The sequence below is a fragment of the Budorcas taxicolor genome, chromosome 13 (genome assembly GCF_023091745.1).
Source record: "Budorcas taxicolor isolate Tak-1 chromosome 13, Takin1.1, whole genome shotgun sequence".
NCBI lineage: Eukaryota > Metazoa > Chordata > Mammalia > Artiodactyla > Bovidae > Budorcas > Budorcas taxicolor.
This window is the reverse complement of record NC_068922.1, coordinates 2,235,854-2,255,495: the sequence shown is the minus strand read 5'-3', so window position 1 is coordinate 2,255,495 and position 19,642 is coordinate 2,235,854.

The window sequence follows — 19,642 nt, the reverse complement described above, 5'->3', positions numbered from 1 at the left end:
GTGAGCTAGGCTTAGAATTTGACAAGAATGTAGAGGTGCCAACCTACTACTGTAGGGTGATAATGGTGGTTATGATGATGACTGTTTTTATAAAAGTATAATGTATACAATAAAGCATGAAAAGAGCTTGAGGAATTTTCACTAATATGATTACTTACATGACCACCACTTGGATCAAAATGTTAGAATATTTTCAGCATTCCCAAAAGTTTCATACTCCCTCCTGGTCAAAATCATGCATGCACACACACACATCACCACCATCACCATCACTAACACAGATAATCACTATTCTAACAGCACTGAATTGTCTTCTCTATTTTTGAACTTCATATAAATGGAACCATGCAGAATATGCTTGGCACCTGGCTTCTTATTGTGTCTGTGAGATTCATTCACATTACAGCTGATAACTGTAGTTTATTGCTTTAAATTGTTGTAGACCACCGAATGAGACCCAGGTCTCTCGCATTGTAGGCAGATGCTTTGCCATCTGAGCCACCAGGGAAGTCTTGTATGAGTGTATCAAAATGTGTTTATCCAATCTAGTGTGATGGTAAATTTTTTCAGGGTTTTTTTTAAATTGCACTTGTGTATGTGTGTGTATGTGCCTTCTCGGGTCCAGCTCTGTGACTCCATGGCCTATAGCCTGCCAGGCTCTGTCCATGGAATTTTCTAGGCAAGAATACTAGAGCAGGTTGCCATTTCCTTCTCTAGGGGATCTTCCCCACCCAGGGATCAAACCTGCATCTCTTGCATCTCCTATATTGGCAGGCAGGTTCTTTACCAGCTGAGCCACCAGGGAAGCTTCTGAAGCACACTTAAAGGTCCTTGAAAGCCAACGCTACACTCTCATCCTACTTCTTTGTGTACACCTTATTACTGGTGCAATAGTATACTGAATACTCAATATGGATTGTTTTGTGAAAATAAAGATTATTCTGTGTCATGATAAAGTAAATTCATCACTGTTTTACTCAAAAGCACAAATAAATTATGACATGTTTCTGGATAAAAAATAAAGGATTTTTCCCAAGTAAGTCAAAGGACAATGAAATTATTTTTTCTGATGCTAAAACATTTGTAATGATTTCCTTGAAGTATAAGAAATAGATGCCGTTACATTTAAATGAGACAGCCTCAGACATGGATGTCAGCATTTAACCTATAAAATATGATTTATAAATGAGTACACTGTTTCTACTTTCCTGATGTTTATGGCAAGATTACATAAAATGAAATGAAGGCGTATGGAAAATATACACACCACTTAATGAGGCTGCTAAACTGCTGGCCTAATTGCACAGTTTTGTTTCTCTCCATTTTTCCAATGTGAACAAATCAGTTTTTTTTTAAAAAATACAATGATTCATTCCTACCATCTCTGTTATGCAGTAATAAGATTAAAAAATGCATTAACTTACAATATAAATATCAATTGCACATTCAACAAGACTCAATGTTCTTTTCTTTCCTTCACTGACTCCATGTGGTTGGAATCACAACAAAAGCATAAAAGCACAATTCAGCTAAATTGATTGTTCCTCTATGTCTCAGGAAAACCAACATTTTCTCCTACACAGAAAAATTAATTTCTTTGATCTTCCTCTTTCAGTCATTTTTGCCATTGTGGTTCATGGTAGCCAAGATAAAAATAATCGATTTTTACAAGTTTCCATCCAGAAGTGATTTAGAGGATCAAGTGATCCAGTCACTTCAACTAATGGATGAATATTTTAAACCTCAGAGGTGTTGTTGTGACTTGTTCAAGTCTATGGCATACTGGGATCCCAGCTTCTACATCCTGCCTGCAACGTGTCATTTCCCTAGCTGAGTCATTGGGTTGGGTCTCACATTTAGGGCCAGGACAGGGTAAACTGTCCATGGTGGGAGGGTGCTGCAAAGGGAAGGATGAATAACTGAGGCCATCATTGCCATCTACCGCCCCTTATTACTCACCTTCACATTCTCTGATGGTAGGGACCGTAACTTATCTAATTTCTCATCCTCAGGGCTCAACATGGTGCTAGGAACACAGTGAGGTGGTAATACATGTTTACTGAGCTGAAAATGAATGGCCCTGCAATCCACTGAGGGCTGGAACCAGAACCAGTGAGTTATTTTCTACTTATTTGCAGCCTCACATTACACCTCAAGTGGTCATTAAGTAATATTGATTGACTCTGTTGTATAAATATCTCTTAAATCATTCTTTCCATTCAAGGCTCAGCTTCTCCAACCTCTCCAGGAGGAATTAAGCTTCTTTTGTTTCCCCAAAGAACCTTGTACATTTCTATTCTTATAGCACTTGCCTCTTAGAGTTATCTGTGTGTCTGTTTCACCTTAAAGGAGTGTGAAACTCTGGAGGGCAAAAATCAGGGTTCCAGCTCTTTGTTTTCTTGCAAAAGAGGTAACAGTGTATATTTTTGAAATAGGTAACACATGCACAAGATACAAAATTCAAAATGTATAAAAAGGATATAAGTGAAAAATAAGGACTACTTCCTACTTCCAAATACCAGGAGGAAATAATATTCCTGTGCCTGTGAGTCTTTATCATACCAACTTATATACATGAATTATTCCTACTTCTTACACATTGCTTTTTAAATTTAATCTATTTTGGAAATTATACCCACACTTGTCGACTTCCTTAGGGGCTCAGTGGTAAAGATCCTGCCTGCCAATGCAGGAGATACAAGTTTGATCCTTGGGTCAGGAAGATCCCCTGGAGAAGGAAATGGCTACCCACTCCAGAATTCTTTCCTGGGATATCCCATGGACAGAGGAGCCTGGCGAGCTACAGTCTATGGGGTCACCTATTTCATTCTTGCCCCACCCATTTCCCTTTGGACAACCGCCAGTTTCTTCTCTTTATCTATTGGTCTCGCCCTATTTTGTTAAGTTTCTTCTTTTGTATTACTGTTTAGAATCTACGTGAAAGTGAAATCATATGGTATTTGTCTTTCTCTGTCTGACTTATTTCACTTACCATAATACCCTTGAGATCCATCTGTGTTGTCAGAAATAGCAAGATCTCTTTCTTTTTAATGGCTAATATTCCATTAACCACATCATCCTTATCCATTCATTTATCAATAGATACACAGGTTACTTCCGTATCTTGGCTATTGTAAATAGTACTGCAATGAACATAGGGGTATATATACCTTTTAAATTTTGTCTTTTTGTTTTCTTAAAAAAAAAAATACCCAGAACTGGAATTGTTGGATCATATGGTAGTTATGAATTTTAAAATAGGAAAAAACAGCTATACTTTCAATCATCTCATTTTTCTTTTCATCCCCAATGTTTAGTAGGGATAAGTTCTTAATAAATATTTGCTAATAGATGAAGAAAGAAGAGAGGAATATTAGGTTTTTACTGCTGTTGTGTCAATATCAAATTACTTATAATTTTGGTGGCTTAAAACCACAAAAATTTATTATCTCACAACTCTGTAGGTTGCAAGTCTGAAGTGGGTCTCCTGGGTTAAAGTCAAGGAGCCGCCCCCTTCTGAAGGCTCCAGGAGAGATCCCCTGCCTATTCCACCTTCTAGAGGCACAGCCCACAGCACGTGGTGACAGCCCCCTTCCTCCATCTTCAAACCCAGCCAGAGTCACGTGCTTTTCACAGGGCATCTCTCTGACCTTCTTTTCTTGCTCCCTTTTCCACTCTTGAGGACATTTGTTATTACACTGGGCCCACTTAGATAATCTGATATAATCTCCCAAATCTCAAAATTTTTAACTGCATCTGCAGAAAGTCCTCTTTGTCATGTAAAGGACATATACTCTGTAGTCCTAGGGGCTGCCCAGGTGGTGCAAGAGTAAAGAATCTGCCTGCCAATGCAGAAAGTGCAGTTCCATCCCTGGGTTGGGAGGATCCCCTGGAGTAGAAAATGGCAACCCACTCCAATATTCTTGCCTGAAAAATTCTGTGGACAGAGGGGTCTGGTGGGCTACAGTCTATGACATTGCATAGAGTCAGACATGCACATGAATGCATGCAGAGTTTAAGACATGGGAGGGGGCTTAATCTATTTAACACAGAGGGAGAAAAGAGAATAAAGGAGAAAGTAAGCTAACTATTTTTATGCAAATTTAATTTTATACTGCAATAGAGAGGTTCTCTTTGGTATTCATTAGAGCTTTAAATTCTTACAGTGATTAAGCACTTGCAGTATCTGTGAGATAAATGAAAATCTTGTAACTTCAGATCAAAGTTGAAAATTATATTGTGGCTGGTATAAATGGGTAGATGTCTTGATTAATCTTGTATCTAGGAGGAATAAAATGTACAATTAAAATATATTGCTTAAAAAGTCTGTTAACACATTTCCTAGATGTTCTGGTTGCCAGTGTAGTAAATAGTATAAAAAGTCAATATAAATATAAAATTAAGTTTAAATATAAAATAGTATAGTTTAAATAAAAGGATAAAATATAAATTAAAATATATACCATAAAGTAGAAAGGCAAATAGATATAAATAATTAATAAACAATAAAGTTTGAGAATAAATGAGGAAATATTTCAAATTTGTGATGATGAAAAGAGGCTTTTCTAAACTTAGCTTTTGAAATCTGAGTTTTCATGGGAAATAAGATGAAACATGTGGAAAACTTTTGATTCAGAGAGACTGTACAAAAATATTCAGTTCAGTTCAGTTGCTCAGTTGTGTCCAACTCTTTGAGACCCCGTGGACTGCAGCATGCCAGGCTTCCCTGTCCATCACCAACTCCTGGAGCTTATTTAGACTCCTGTCCATCGCTTCAGTGATGCCATCCAACCATCTCCTCCTCTGGCGTCCCCTTCTCCTCCTGCCTTCAATCTTTCCCAGCATCTGGGTCTTTTCCAATGAGTCAGTTCTTTACATCAAGTGACCAAAGTATTGGAGTTTCAGCTTCAGCATCAGTCCTTCCAATGAATATTTCAATGAATATGTAGGATTGACTGATTGGATCTCCTTGCCGTCTAAGGGACTATCAAGAGTCTTAACACACATGCCATTCAGAAATTATGTGATAGAAAGCATCTAGACTGTAGTTATAAAACATATAAAATGCATTGCATGTATGTTCATGACTACAACTTGGATTAACTCTCTGACACCTTAATGAAATAAATAAATTCATTTTTTTTTAAGAATGAAAAATAGTTCTGATCCACCCTGTGGATTACTGAATATCCCAAGGCAAATCATTTCTTTGAAACTGCTTATAGCATGTGGAAAAAGTTTTTAGTTTTGTCTTTATGTAAATCCTTTTTCAAATCTCAGTAGCTTCTCTGCTCCTTCATAAGGTGGCACTGTTCCTCCCAGCCCCAGAAGGCAGACTAGAAGCACGAAAGTGGCATTCAGGATGGATAACACCTATTGCCCACTGCTCCTCACTGTTTTTAATACCACGCTGATGCTTTTCCAGGGAGCATGGCTCTAGTTTCATCCGTTTACGGGAATGAACGGCTTTGGGCTCACTTCTCTTTTTCTTACTTCAGTGTCATTCTGTGAGAGCACAGCACAGCACAAGACCCATCTGATTATAAGCATTAGAACTAGGTTGATTCAGCCTTTGGGTTAATATTAGAAAAATAAATCAAAACAGAAGTGAGTTAAGTACAATTAAATGTTGGTACAGATGAGGGATTCACCAGTGCAGTGGAGTTTTCCACGTGCAGTTTTGGTGAATTTAGGTAGTGCCCATCAACGTGACTTCTCTTATTCCAGTTTCCCCACAATTTTGATGATATTCAGAAAAGTATTGGTTCTTTATTAGATGCTCAGACTGATGTTGAGATCTATGGGGGCTGTACAGAGCACGCCTCAGCAAGATTTTATCCTCAAGGGAATCTTTATTTACATATAACATTGCTTTACTTATTTTTTTCTTCTTGTCATCTATTGCAGAACATGGCATAGTCTCTTTTTTCCACTTATGCATGCTTTCCCCCCAGCATGACTCATTGTAAACTTTACAGAGACCTCAGGCAGGGCAGTCTCCTGGAATCCTTGGCATATATATACATCAAGGTATTTACGCAAGCATGCAATTATACGTGGGCTTCCCAGATGGCACTGGAGGTAAAGAACCTGCCTGCCAGTGCAGAAGATGTTAAGAGACATGGGTTCGATCCCTGGGTCGTGAGGATCCCCTGGAGGAGGACTTCATAAGCCACTCCAGTATTCTTGCCTGGAAAATCCCATGGACAGAGGAACCTGGCAGGCTACGGTCCATAGGGTTGCACAGAGTTGGACAGAACTGAAGCAATTTAGCACATACACACACATAATTTTATATGTTAAACATATACACACATATATACATACAAAGGATATATGATAAGGAATTGACTTTACAATTACAGAGCCTGAAGTGTCCCAAGGTCTACAGGCAGTCAGCTGGAGGCTGAGGAGAACCAATGTGCATGTAGCTGCACTCTGAGTCCAAAGACACAAGAACTTGGAGGGTTCATTGTTTGAGTTCCAGTCCAGAAGTCAGCAGGTCTGAGACCCAAGCTGTTGTTCCAGGCTGAGTCTGAAGGCTGGAAAGGCCAGTGTCCCAGCTCACCGTCAGGCAGGAGGAATCCTTCTTACCCATCCTTTTTGCTCTATTCACATCTACAACTGATTGGGTGAGGCCTGCCCACAATAGAGTGGGCCATCTGCTTTATTCAATCTACTGATTCAAATGTTAATCTGATTTGGAAACACCCTTCCAGACCCACTGTAAATAGTGTTTGGCTAAATATGAGGGTCAGACAGCCCATGACCCTGCTGAGACATGAAAGTAACCATCACATTCCCTGACACCTGAGTTAGTGAATTCTGACTCAGGAACTCTTAAGGACTTCTTCTAGTTCTCATTAATCTCTTTCTTCCTTTGAACTTCTATCATGTTTTGGTGCTAATACTATAAAGACATAGCTCTATATATAACACTGTAACGCATTTTATTGATTGTTTATGTCCATTTTGTTTTCCTAGATACATGGGAAGGGGAAAAAAAATGAAAGAAACCATCAGCATCTTTGGTCATGCAGTAAGTAGGGCAAACTGGAGTTTTTCTCTTGCACAGGAGAAAGGAAAGGAGTTCTTGTCCCACATCAAGTCCAGGAAAGGTTTGCTCTGAGCGAACCATTCCTAAAGGTTTGAGTTTGCTTATAGAAAGGAAGATTGGTATCTCATTGGGCATAAAGCTGGGCAAGAGCTGGACTACAAAACCTATAGTTGGCTGTGTGTTAAGTGGGACTTGAGGAATAAGTTCTTGGGAAAGCTTGAGATGTAGTCCACAGTTTGGGATTCTGAATGAACATTAAGTTCAATGCCTGCTTCTCAGGTGGACCAGTCTGAATTCTTTTGAGACCACATTTTATTAAAGTGAACCATTAATATCAATTATCTTCTGGGTACACAAAAGCCCTGCACTTCTCATCTCTCTAAAGGGTGTGCAGAGCTGTGATTTAATTCTGGCCAGTGCACTACAGGCAACAGGGACAAGTGTTGTTTCTGATCTGAGAAAGTGAAAATCCTTGGAGATTCCCAGTGTTTTCTTTCTCTCCTGTGACCCTTTGAAAGATCCGTATTAGATTAAATAGCCATAAGATGGAAGCAGGCTAGATCTCTGAGTCACCTCTTAAAAAGCAGATGCTCTGGAGTTCTGCTGGCTTCACAGCAGATTTTCCGTTAGTAAGAAATAAAACTTTGTTGAGGTCACTGACAGTCCTGATTCATTTAACCAGAGTAGGATAAGTGGTAATAGGATAACTCAACCTATTCTGACTAACGTAGAATCTGAAACTGGCAGTAGGGTGCCACTGGAATAAAAATGTTAAATATTTGGTAGAGGCTTATAAGTCAGAGGGTGGGCGGTAAGATAATATGTATCTGAGTCTGCAGAGACAGTGATGCGTGTGTACAGGAGCAAAATATTTGTTACAAAGCTTGTCAGATATAACTTTAGAGATATGTTAGATTTTTATTACTGCTACAGCAAACTTCTACAGAGTTAGACTTAAAGTAACACAATATTACTTTAAAGATTTGTTGTGTGAGCGGTCATACACAAACCTCACCAGACTATCATCAAGGGGACAGCAAGCTGCATTCTTTTCCAGAACCTATTTCCTTGCTCAATTGGGTTGCTGGCAGAATTCAGTTCCCTGCAGAATTCCTTGTAGGACTGAGGTTCACATTTCCATGCTCACTGTGAACTAAGGGTTACTCCCAGTATTAGCAATCTCCACCTTCCTTGAATTTTGGCCACCTTCCTCCATCACCAAAAATACCAAGGACCTGTATAATCTTCATGTTGAATCTCTTTGACTCACTCTTCTACTTCCCTCTTTCCCTTTTAAGAACACACATGGCTAGACTGGAGCCATCTAAATAGTGCAGAATGATTGCCAAGATGAGATTCAGAATTAAGCTCATTCCATCTGCAATCTCAATCCCCTTTTCCACAGTTTTCCAGGATTAGGATATGGACATCTTTTGGAGTCAGTAGTCTGCGGTCCATGGGGTCGCTAGGAGTCGGACAGGACTGAGCAGCTTCACTTTCCCTTTTCACTTTCATGCTTTGGAGAAGGAAATGGCAACCCACTCCAGTAATCTTGCCTGGAGAATCCCAGGGACGGGGGAGCCTGGTGGGCTGCCGTCTATGGGGTCGCACAGAGTCAGACACGACTGAAGCGACTTAGCAGCAGCAGCAGCAGCAGCAGTCTGCCCAAGACAGGAGGCACGTAACACTAATGGGCTTGAATTGCAGAGATAGAGACTGGAAAATGAGACCTTAGTTGTTGATTGCTTAGTTGTTGATTGGTTGCATTTGGTAAAAGTGTTACAAGAAAGGGATGAGCTAAGAAAACAATTGCAAATTTGCAAGTAGAAATGAGAAAAAATAGATTCCTGAAATTCAGAAACTTGAAGGTTTGGAAAAGCTTTATTTTTTCCAGTTCCCCAAAAAACAGATGGGTTCTAAAAATACATTCTATCTAATAAAATGCCAGGATAAACTCCCTGTTGATTAAAGGATCTTAAGACAAAGACTAAATATATGGCACCCAGTAAAACTTTTGAGTTTGACAAAATGACTTAAGGCAAAGATTAAAGTAGGTGGGCACAGCTAACATCATACTTAGTGGTGAAAAACTGAAAGCTATCTCCCTAAAATCAGGAGCAAGACAAGGATGCTCACTCCTGTCACTTCTATTTAACATAGTATTGGAAGTCTTAGAGCAATCATGCAAAGAAAAGAAATAAAAGAATCCAAATTGAAAAGGAAGAAATAAAACTGCCATCATGTGCAGATGATATCATTTTATAGTAAGTAAGTATGTGAAGTCGCTCAGTTGTGTCCAACTCTTTGCGACCACATGAACTGTAGCCTACCAGGCTTGCCCTCTGTCCATGGGATTCTCCAGGCAAGAATACTGGAGTGGGTTACCATTTCCTTCTCCAATCATTTTATAGTAGTAAGCCCCAAAGACTCCACCAATAAAGGAGAAAAAACTATTAGAAATAATAAACAAATACAGTAAAGTTGCAGAGTACAAAAATCAACACAAAAATTATTTTCGTATCTGTATCCTAACAATTAACTAGCTGAAAGAGAAATTAAGTAAACAACTCCAACTACAATCATAACTAAAGAATGATTGTTGTTGGTGGTCAGTCACTCAGTCATGTCCAACTCTTTGCGACTCGTAGACTGCAGCACGCCAGGCGTCCCTGTCTTTCACCTAAATAAATTACCTAGGAATAAATTTAAGTAGGTGAAAGTTCTATAAACTAAAAACTATAAGGCATTCTCGAAAGTAATTGAGGAAGACACAAATAAATGGAAAGATATTTGTCCATATTACTCAGAGCAATCTACATAGCCAATAAAATCCCTTAAAAAGTCCCAAGGACATTTTTAATAAAAATAGAACAAAAAATTCTATACTTTATATGGAGGCACAAAGACTTTGAATAGTCAAAACAATTCTGAGAAAAAGAAAATTGTAAATATCACAAGCCCTGACTCACACTATTTTACAAATCTATAGTGATCAAAACAGTATAGTAGTGGCAGAAACACAGATATATAGATCAATGGAACAGAACTGAAAGCCCTGAAATAAACCCATGCAAATAGAGACAACTGATATGAAATTAAAAGATGCTTGTTCCTTGGAAAGAAAGCTATTATGATAAACCTGGATATTAAAAAGCAGAGCCATCACTTTGCTGACAAAGATCTGTATAGTCAAAGCTATGGTTTTTCCAGTAGTCATTTGCTAGAGAAGATTCTTGACAGTCCCTTGGACAATATGGAGATCATACCAGTCAATTCTAAAGGAAATCAACCCTGAATTTTCATTGATAGGACTGATGATGAAGGTGCAGCTCAAGTACTTTGGCCAACTGATGCAAAGAGCTGACTCAGTGGGAAAAACCCTGATGCTGGGAAAAACTGAGGCTTAGAGGAGAAAGGGGCAACAGAGGATGAGATGGTTGGATGGCATCACTGACTGAATGGACGTGACTTTGAGCAGATTCAAGGAGATAGTGAAGGATAGGGAAGCCTGGCATGCTGTAGTTCATGGGGTTGCAAAGAGTCAGACACAACTTAGCGAATGCACAACAACAGTGTTCAATAAAGGAGAAAAGAACAATAGAAAAAGATAATTTCTTCAATAAATGGTGACTCTCCAGGCAAGGTAAACAAAAGCAAAACTAAACAAATATTACATAAAATTTAAAAGATTCTGCACATAAAAGAAAATTATCTACAAAAGAGAAAGATAACCTACCAAATAGAAGGTAATTTGCGAATGATCAGGGGTTTGTTGCTCAGTCTTTCATGGCATCAGGGACTTTCCCAACGAGTCAGCTCTTGCTCTTCAAATGACTCTCAAGAGTGTTCTCCAGCACCACAGTTGGAAAGCATCAATTCTTCAGCACTCGGTCTTCTTTATGGTCCACAGTAGTACAAGACTACTGGAAAAACCATAACTTTGACTATACAGACCTTTGTCAGCAAAGTGAAGTCTCTGCTTTTTAATTCTCTGTCTAGGTTTGTCAGCTTTTCTTCCAAGGAGCAAGCGTCTTTTAATGCCATGGTTGCAGTCACCATCCACAGTGATTTCTGAGCCCAAGAAAATACAATCTGTCACTGTTTCCATTTTCCCCATTTATTTGTCATGAAGTTATGGGACTGGCTGCCATGATCTTAGTTTTTTGAATGTTGAGTTTTAAGCCAACTTTTTCACTCTCGTCTTTCACTTTCATCAAGGGCTCTTTAGTTCCTCTGCACTTTCTGCCGCTAGAGTAGTATCACCTGCATATCTGAGGTCACTGATATTTCTCCCAGCAATTTCTTGATTCCAGCTTGTGATTCATCCAGCCTGGCATTTTGTATTAATGTACTATACAGAGAAGTGAAATATGCAGGGTGACAATATACACCTTGACATACTCCTTTCTCAATTTTGAACCAGTCCATTGTTCCATGTCCAGTCCTAACTGTTGCTTCTCGTCGTGCATACAGGTTTCTCAGGAGACAGTTAGGTGGTCTGATATTGCCGTCTCTTTAAGAGTTTTCCACAGTTTATTGTGATCCACACAGTCAAAGGCTTTAGCATAGTCAATTAAGTAGAAGTAGATGTTTTTCTGGAATTCCCCTGCTTCCTCTATGACCCAATGAATATTGGCAATTTGATTTCTGGTTCCTCTGCCTTTTCTAAATCCAGGTTGTACACCTGGAACTTCTCATTTCACGTACTGTCAAAGCTTAGTTTGAAGGATTTTGAGCATTATCTTGCTAGCCTGTGAAATGAGCACAGTTGTGTGGTATTTTGAACATTCTTTGGCATTACCTTTCTTTGGGATTGGAGTGAAAACTGACCTTTTCCAGTCCTGGAGCCACTGCTGAGTTTTCCAAATTTGCTAGCATAATGAGTGCAACACAAATATTTAAGGATTTGAAATAGCTCAACTGGAATTTCATCACCTCCATTAGCTTTGTTCCTAGTAATGCTTCCTAAGGCCCACTTGACTTCACACTCCAGAATGTCTAGCTCTAGGTGAGTGACTACACCACTGTGGCTATCTTGGTCATTAAGATCTTTTTATATAGTTCTTCTATGTATTCTTGCCACCTCTTCTTAATATTTTCTACTTCTGTTAGGTCCATATCATTTCTGTCTTTTATTGTTCCCATCTTTACATGAAATGTTCACTTGGTATCTCTGATTTTCTTGATGAGATCTCTAGTCTTTCCCATTCTATTGTTTTCCTATATTTCTTTGCATTGTTCACTTCAGAAGGCTTTCTTTTCTCTCCTTCCTATTCTCTGGAACTCTGTGTTAAGTGGGTATATCTTTCTCTTTCTCCTTTGCCTTTCACTTCTCTTCTTTTCTCAGCTATTTGTAAGGCCTCCTCAGACAGCCACTCTGCCTTCTTGCATTTCTTTTTCTTTGGGATGGTTTTTGTCAGCACATTTTACACAATGTTATGAACCTCTGTCCATAGTTCTTCTGGCATTCTGTGTACCACATCTCATCCCTTGAATCAATTCATCACCTCCACTGTAAGGGTTTTGATTTAGGTCATACCTGAATTATCTAGTGGTTTCCTCCACTTTCTTCAATTTAAGTCTGAATTTTATAGTAAGGAGCAGATGATCTGAGCCATAGTCAGCTCCAGGTCTTGTTTTTGCTAACTGTACAGAGCTTTCCACCGTCATCTCTAAAGAATATATTCAATCCTATTTTGGTATTGACCATCTGGTGATGTCTATCTATAGTGTGGTCTCTTGAAAGGGCTTAATACCCAAAATATATAAAGAACTGATACAATCAATGATAAAACCAAATAACCTGATTTAAATGTATAGAGTTCAAAGTCAATGCTCTGCAACAACCTAGAGGGGTGGGATTGGGAGGGAGGTGAGGGAGGACACGTGCGTATACTAATGGCGATTCATGTTGACTTTTGGCAAAAACATCACAATATTGTAAAGTAAGAATCCTCTGATTTAAAAAAATGAAATATGAAAAAAAGAATAGAAAGAAAAAGAGCAACAACAAAAACAACAATAAGTGAGTAAAGTTGCTGATAGACATGTTTCCAAAGAGGGCATGGCACTGAGTCAGTGTAGTGAAATAGACTTAGGAATAACAACCAAGAAAATGTCAATTGTGGTCATCAACACAATTGTGGAACTGATTGCATGCAAATGGATCATAAGCCTGCTAGGTTTGGGGGAGAAATATATTGCCAAAAAACCACAAATCTTTGACTATGTCATATATAAAGCAATGTTGAGCCCTGAAGGAGAGTTTTTCACCAAATGCCAGTGATGGGACAGGAAGAAGCACCAGAAGCCAGAGCCCACGGCCACAGACCCCAGGACCGAGGAACATTCTCCATCCAGGTCCGGGCTGGCACTTGCCTCAGGCGCCAGATTCAGAAGACTACCCCCAAACTCAGTGATGACTCATTTTTTAAAACATTTACAAACCTTTACAATTAATAAGACAGATATTTTATTATTAAAGTGGAATATTTAAAATCTTTTTTTAAATATTTCAAAATATTCTGAAAGATAAAATTTCACACAAAGGAACCCATGATGAATAGGAACACTTTAAATTAAGACAAAATCCACAGACAGAGATAGGGGTGGATGAATGAAGCGCTCACTCTCAGAGCTGTAAGCCACTCTTCATTGCTGGAAGCCATATACTGAGATGATGAAGTCTCAGTGTGGAAGCAGGTAGATTCTTAGACACCCCTGGACCATCTGCTTCCCTTAAGAGTCACCAGCTCCTTAGTTGAGTTTGCATAAGTAAAAGTTACATTTTTGGTGTGCTAGACTATGGAGATTTTTAATTTGTCACCTTAACCTAAGCAAGCCTAACCTATCTAGTCATACAGTAGCCAATAAGTTTTAGAATATTTCCAGGATGCCATTAGGAGTGGGGGGAGCAAATCAGCACAGAACATTTAAAGTTGCTCTAGGAAAGAATGGAAATTTTTTCATGTTTGTATGTCTCCTATTTGAAACTGTTCAGTTTCATGTGTATATATATTTTTAAGAAACTGGGAGGAAAACTATAAAAATGAGCATTTGCACTTGTTATATAATGTTTGAAAAATATAATGGTGCTGAAGAAATAAGATGTGTTCCAGAAGGAGATTCCCTTATTTTATGAACTGGGACTCATATGCCATAAAGTTTCTTTGTGAATAAGTCAGACGAGGTATTGCCAAATATCAGCCTTCTAATTAGATATACAGGCTTCCCAGGTGGTGCTAGTGTAAAGAACGTGCCTGCCAGTGCAGAAGATGTTAGACCTTCAGTTAGAACCTCAGTTTGGATGATCCCCTCTAAGAGGGCATAGCAACCCATTCTAATATTCTTGTGTGGAGAATCCCATGGACAGAGGGTATACAATGATCTATCTCTTTTACAAAATCTTATTTGAACTAGGTGATGTCCCAACATGTTTTCCATGTTTAAATCATTGAGAAGGAACAGGAGAAAGGCTGATTTTCCCAGTTCCTCACTGATTTCATTTTAGATAATTATCTCTTGAGATTCACTAATTAGCTATTAAACTCAATATTCAGTTAACCCCTATCATCATCACTAAATTTCAATTCATAGGTGTAATTCACTTCACTTAGTGATATATTCTTAAAGCTCTGTAAAATATGTATTTTTTAACTGAAAAATCATATTTATTTTTGTTTTAGAGCTATTTTCTTGCTTATCTTCAAATGGCAGCATCTTTTAAACTAGTAAATTTCTCTAGCCCCTGGCTAATGTGCTCAGGAGTTAAGGATCTAAATAGATATTGAAATGTACCAAGATGGTTGCTCTTCAATCATTTTATAGTGGAATCATTGATCACTGCTTGTTGATGATAATAATGATGATGATGATGATTTTTGGATTTCATTTCTGTATACCCACAAACTTCTTAAGAATCTCTTGGTACTGAGAAGCTCAGGAACAGAATAAATTGGCTATATTTAAATATTTGGGCAGCTACCCATGCAACTACTCAAAGCAGTTCTGTTTTTTAAAGTTGTACCTCTGAATTAAAAAGGGAAAAAAACTCTGTAAAGTCCTGGCTTTTCTTGAATACACTTTTCCAACACATTATAGCCTCAGAAGACCTACATCTGAGAAGGCCTCAGGAAAAAATATGTTATGGTCTTAAAAAAAATAAAAAGGATAGGAACAATTTATAGAAGAAATAGACAAGTGGAAATGTTTGGCCTTACTTGTGGTAATTGAATAAATGTAAACATTTTAAAGAAAGTAGTAGTAATATCTTTCACGCAATCACTTCTCAGCCTTTTGACTAAGATCAAGTGTAATATCTTTCACTCATTTACTTGGTAAAGACTTTCTTAAATGACCATACTTAATGCAGACAAAACAGATACTCTCTAGCCTGGTTGGTAGGATTATAAATTATCCCCAAAATAATTTGCAATGCTTGTATATAGTGTTGGGCCTCCCAGGTGGCACTAGTGGTAAAGAATCCACCTGCCAATTCAGGAGACACAAGAGATGTGGGTTCAATCTTTTGGCTGGGAAGATCCCCTGGAGAAGGAAATGGCAATCTACCCCAGTGTTCTTGCCTGGAAAATTCCATGGAAAGAGGAGCCTGGCGGCTTACAGTCTATAGGGTTGCAAAGAGTTGGACACAACTGAGCGACGGAGCACACCAAGTACACACACCATATACGAAGCACACACACTATATGTTCAAATATAGTATTCAGTTCAGTTCAGTTCAGTCACTCAGTCATGTCCGACTCTGCGACCCCATGAATCGCAGCACGCCAGGCCTCCCTGTCCATCATCAACTTCCGGAGTTCACTCAGACTCACGTCCATCGAGTCAGTGATGCCATCCAGCCATCTCATCCTCTGTCGTCCCCTTTTCCTCCTGCCCCCAATCCCTCCCAGCATCAGAGTCTTTTCCAATGAGTCAACTCTTCGCATGAGGTGGCCAAAGTACTGGAGTTTCAGCTTTAGCATCATTCCTTCCAAAGAACACCCAGGGCTGATCTCCTTTAGGATGGACTGGTTGGATCTCCTTGTACAGTGCAGTGGTGGTTCAAGAGGTTTTGCAAAGGAGTTAAAGCCTTGAAGATAAGGAGCATAGTGGCCAGCCATCAGAAGTCGATGACGAGCAATCGAGAGTCATTATTGAATCTTATCCTCTTACATCTACATAAGAAGCTGCCAAAGAACTCAACATCAACAATTCTACAGTCATTCAACTGTAGGTTGAAACTGGAAAGGTGAAAAACCTCAATAAGTGGGTGCCTCATGAGCTGAGTGAAAAATTTTTTTAAAATGTCATTTTGAAGTGTTGTCTTCTTTTTTTTTACACAACAACAACAAACCATTTCTTGATCGGGGTGTGACGTGCGGTGAGAAGTGGATTTTGTATGAAAACTGGCACTGACTAGCTCAGTGGCTGGACCGAGAAGAAGCTCTAAAGCACTTCCCAAAGCCAAACGTGCACCCAAGAAAGGTCATGGTCACTGTTTGGTGGTCTGCTGCTGGTCTGATTCATTACAGCTTTCTGAATCCCGGCAAAACCTTTACATCTGAGAAGTATGCTCAGCAAATCAATGAGATGCACAGAAAACAGCAAAGTCTGTAGCCAGCCCTGGTCAACAGAAAGAGCCCAATTCTTTTCCATGACAATGCCTGACTGCACATCACACAACCAACGCTTCAAACGTTGAACGAACTGGGCTACAGAGCCTCATCTGCCATGTTAATCTGAACTCTCACCAACCACCACTTCTTCAATTAACTTGACAACTTTCTGCAGGGAAAGCACTCCCACAACCAGCAGGATGCAGAAAATGCTTTCCAAGAGTTCATCGAATCACGAATATGATTCGCCACAGGAATAAACAAACATTTCTCATTGGCAAAAATGTGATTGTAATGATTCTTGTTTTGATTAATGAAGATGTGTTTTAGCCTAGTTTTAATGATTTAAAACTCATGGTCCGAAACCACATGTTTGCACCAAACTAATAGTTTCTTCAAAATATAAGTAGTTGTGAGTACATAATAAACTATTAACATACTTACATAATAAACTATTCATTTTAATGAACAGTAAGCTCTGAAAAGTAAAAAACTGAGATCAATATAAAGGCTAATAATAGCCTGGTTCTATGCAATTAAAGCAGCATGGGTTCCTTGAAAAACTCGAGCTTTTGGTTTCTTTAATCTGGGCAAGTAAAACCTTGAGCAAAACACTTTGTCTCTCTGAATATTACTGTCTCATCTGAAAAATGGAAACAGTAATACCTAAGAATCGTAGATATTACATAACAAAGGGCTTCATCTTAAAAAATTCTCTCCACTTTTGATTTTCTCTAAGCAGGCAAGTATTTATGTTCTAGAATTATACCATCTAATACAGTAGTTACTAGTCATATATAACTATTTAGATTAATTTATTAAAAGTAAATAAAATTTGGAATTAATTCCTTAGTCATACTGGCCAGTTTCAAATGCTCAGCAGCCTCATGTTGTTGGTGGCTACTGAATCAGACAACATTAATATATTGATAGAACATCTCATTAACTCAGAATGTTCTTTAAGATCATGCTATTATTCTAGAGACTTATTTTGTTTAAAATAGAAAAACTCACTGAAAATACTAAGAAAAAGTCAGTAGTACATGACAAGGATGCTCCTAATGTAAATAAAAGCAGGAACTCAACACACATTGTAATGCATGTTTATTTAGAAACTGTACTTGTTTTCTAGAATTATTCCTGAAATATATCTGGGGAAAAAAAGTAGGTTTGATTATAGAGCAAAAAAAATGACAGTATTATAAGCACTATCACTGCAGATGGTGACTGCAGCCATAAAATTAAAAGACGCTTACTCCTTGGAAGGAAAGTTATGATCAACCTAGATAGCATATTCGAAAGCAGAGACATTACTTTGCCGACTAAGGTCCATCTAGTCAAGGCTATGGTTTTTCCAGTGGTCATGTATGGATGTGAGAGTTGAACTGTGAAGAAGGCTGAGTGCCGAAGAATTGATGTTTTTGAACTGTGGTGTTGGAGAAGACTCTTGAGAGTCCCTTGGACTGCAAGGAGATCCAACCAGTCCATTCTGAAGGAGATCAGCCCTGGGATTTCTTTGGAAGGAATGATGCTAAAGCTGAAACTCCAGTACTTTGGCCACCTCATGCAAAGAGTTGACTCATTGGAAAAGACTTTGATGCTGGGAGGGATTGGGGGCAGGAGGAGAAGGGGACGGCAGAGGATGAGACGGCTGGATGGCATCACTGACTCAATGGACGTGAGTCTGAGTGAACTCCGAGAGTTGGTGATGCACAGGGAGGCCTGGTGTGCTGCGATTCATGGGGTCGCAAAGAGTTGGACATGACTGAGCGACTGAACTGAACTGAACTAAAGATGTGCTTATAAAAGGTGTTTATGAATCTTTCATTGCTTGCCAGTAGAGTTGCTTCATTTGTCTTAAGTTATATTTAATATAGTCATCTCTTGGTTTTTCCATTTTTCAATCCATTCCTTAAGAAGTTATTATTCAATTGCTTATGATTAACTTAGCTTAAAATGTGTTACTAAGGTCTTATTGGACATAATGCCCTGCTTGAATTATCCTATGAATTTGGTCCCCCAATTAACATAGAATTTTCATGTCATTTCAGTGAATAGAATAAAATGGGGAAGTTTTTTTAAATGATAAGGATATTTAAATATGTACCATTTTAAATGCCTTTTCCATGTGATTGACCCAGACCATATGGGAATTATTCTTTTGTGTAGTATCTCCCCCAACAAATATCTAAAATGGTTTTAGACATAAGAGAATACCACAACAAGTCACTCTTTGAATATTTCACTTTACTTCTCTTGTGGGTCTATCAGATTAAAACTTTATGTTTATATTTTATTATAAACTTTGTAATAAATTATTTATAAAATTTACTTTAAATTTTTCAAAATAAATGAAAATAACTATAAGAATCTCAACACCAAAAGTTTCAGAGTAGAGATTCATCTCTGGAGAATCCCGAAATTGTCCTCTCATTCCTGATTGGTTTCAAGTGTGTGAGATGGGACAAGGTGTGGGTGTTAGAGGAGCAATTCTGTCTTCTTTTTCGTTTGCTAATATCATTATTACTTTCATTATTTATTTCTTCAGTTCACTCAAACAACTCTCAGGCTGTAGGCAGAACACAACCCATGTAAACATGCTGTTGTTATTGTTCAGTTGCTAAATCATGTCTGACTCTTTGCAACCCCATGGACTGCAGCACGCTAGACTTCTCTGTCCTTCATTATCTCCTGGAGTTTGCTCAAACTCATGTCCATTGAGTCAGTGATGCTATCTAACCATCTCATCCTCTGCTTCCCTCTTCTCCTCTCGATCTCAATCTTTCCCAGCATCAGGGCCTTTTCCAATGAATCGGCTCTTCGCATCAGGTGGCCGAAGTATTGGAGCTTCAGCTTCAGTGTCAGTCCTTCCAGTGAACATTCAGGGTTGATTACCTTTAGGATTGACTGGTACATGTACTTACATGTAAAATAAGATTTGGCTCTTTTGACACCAAGGCAGACCAGA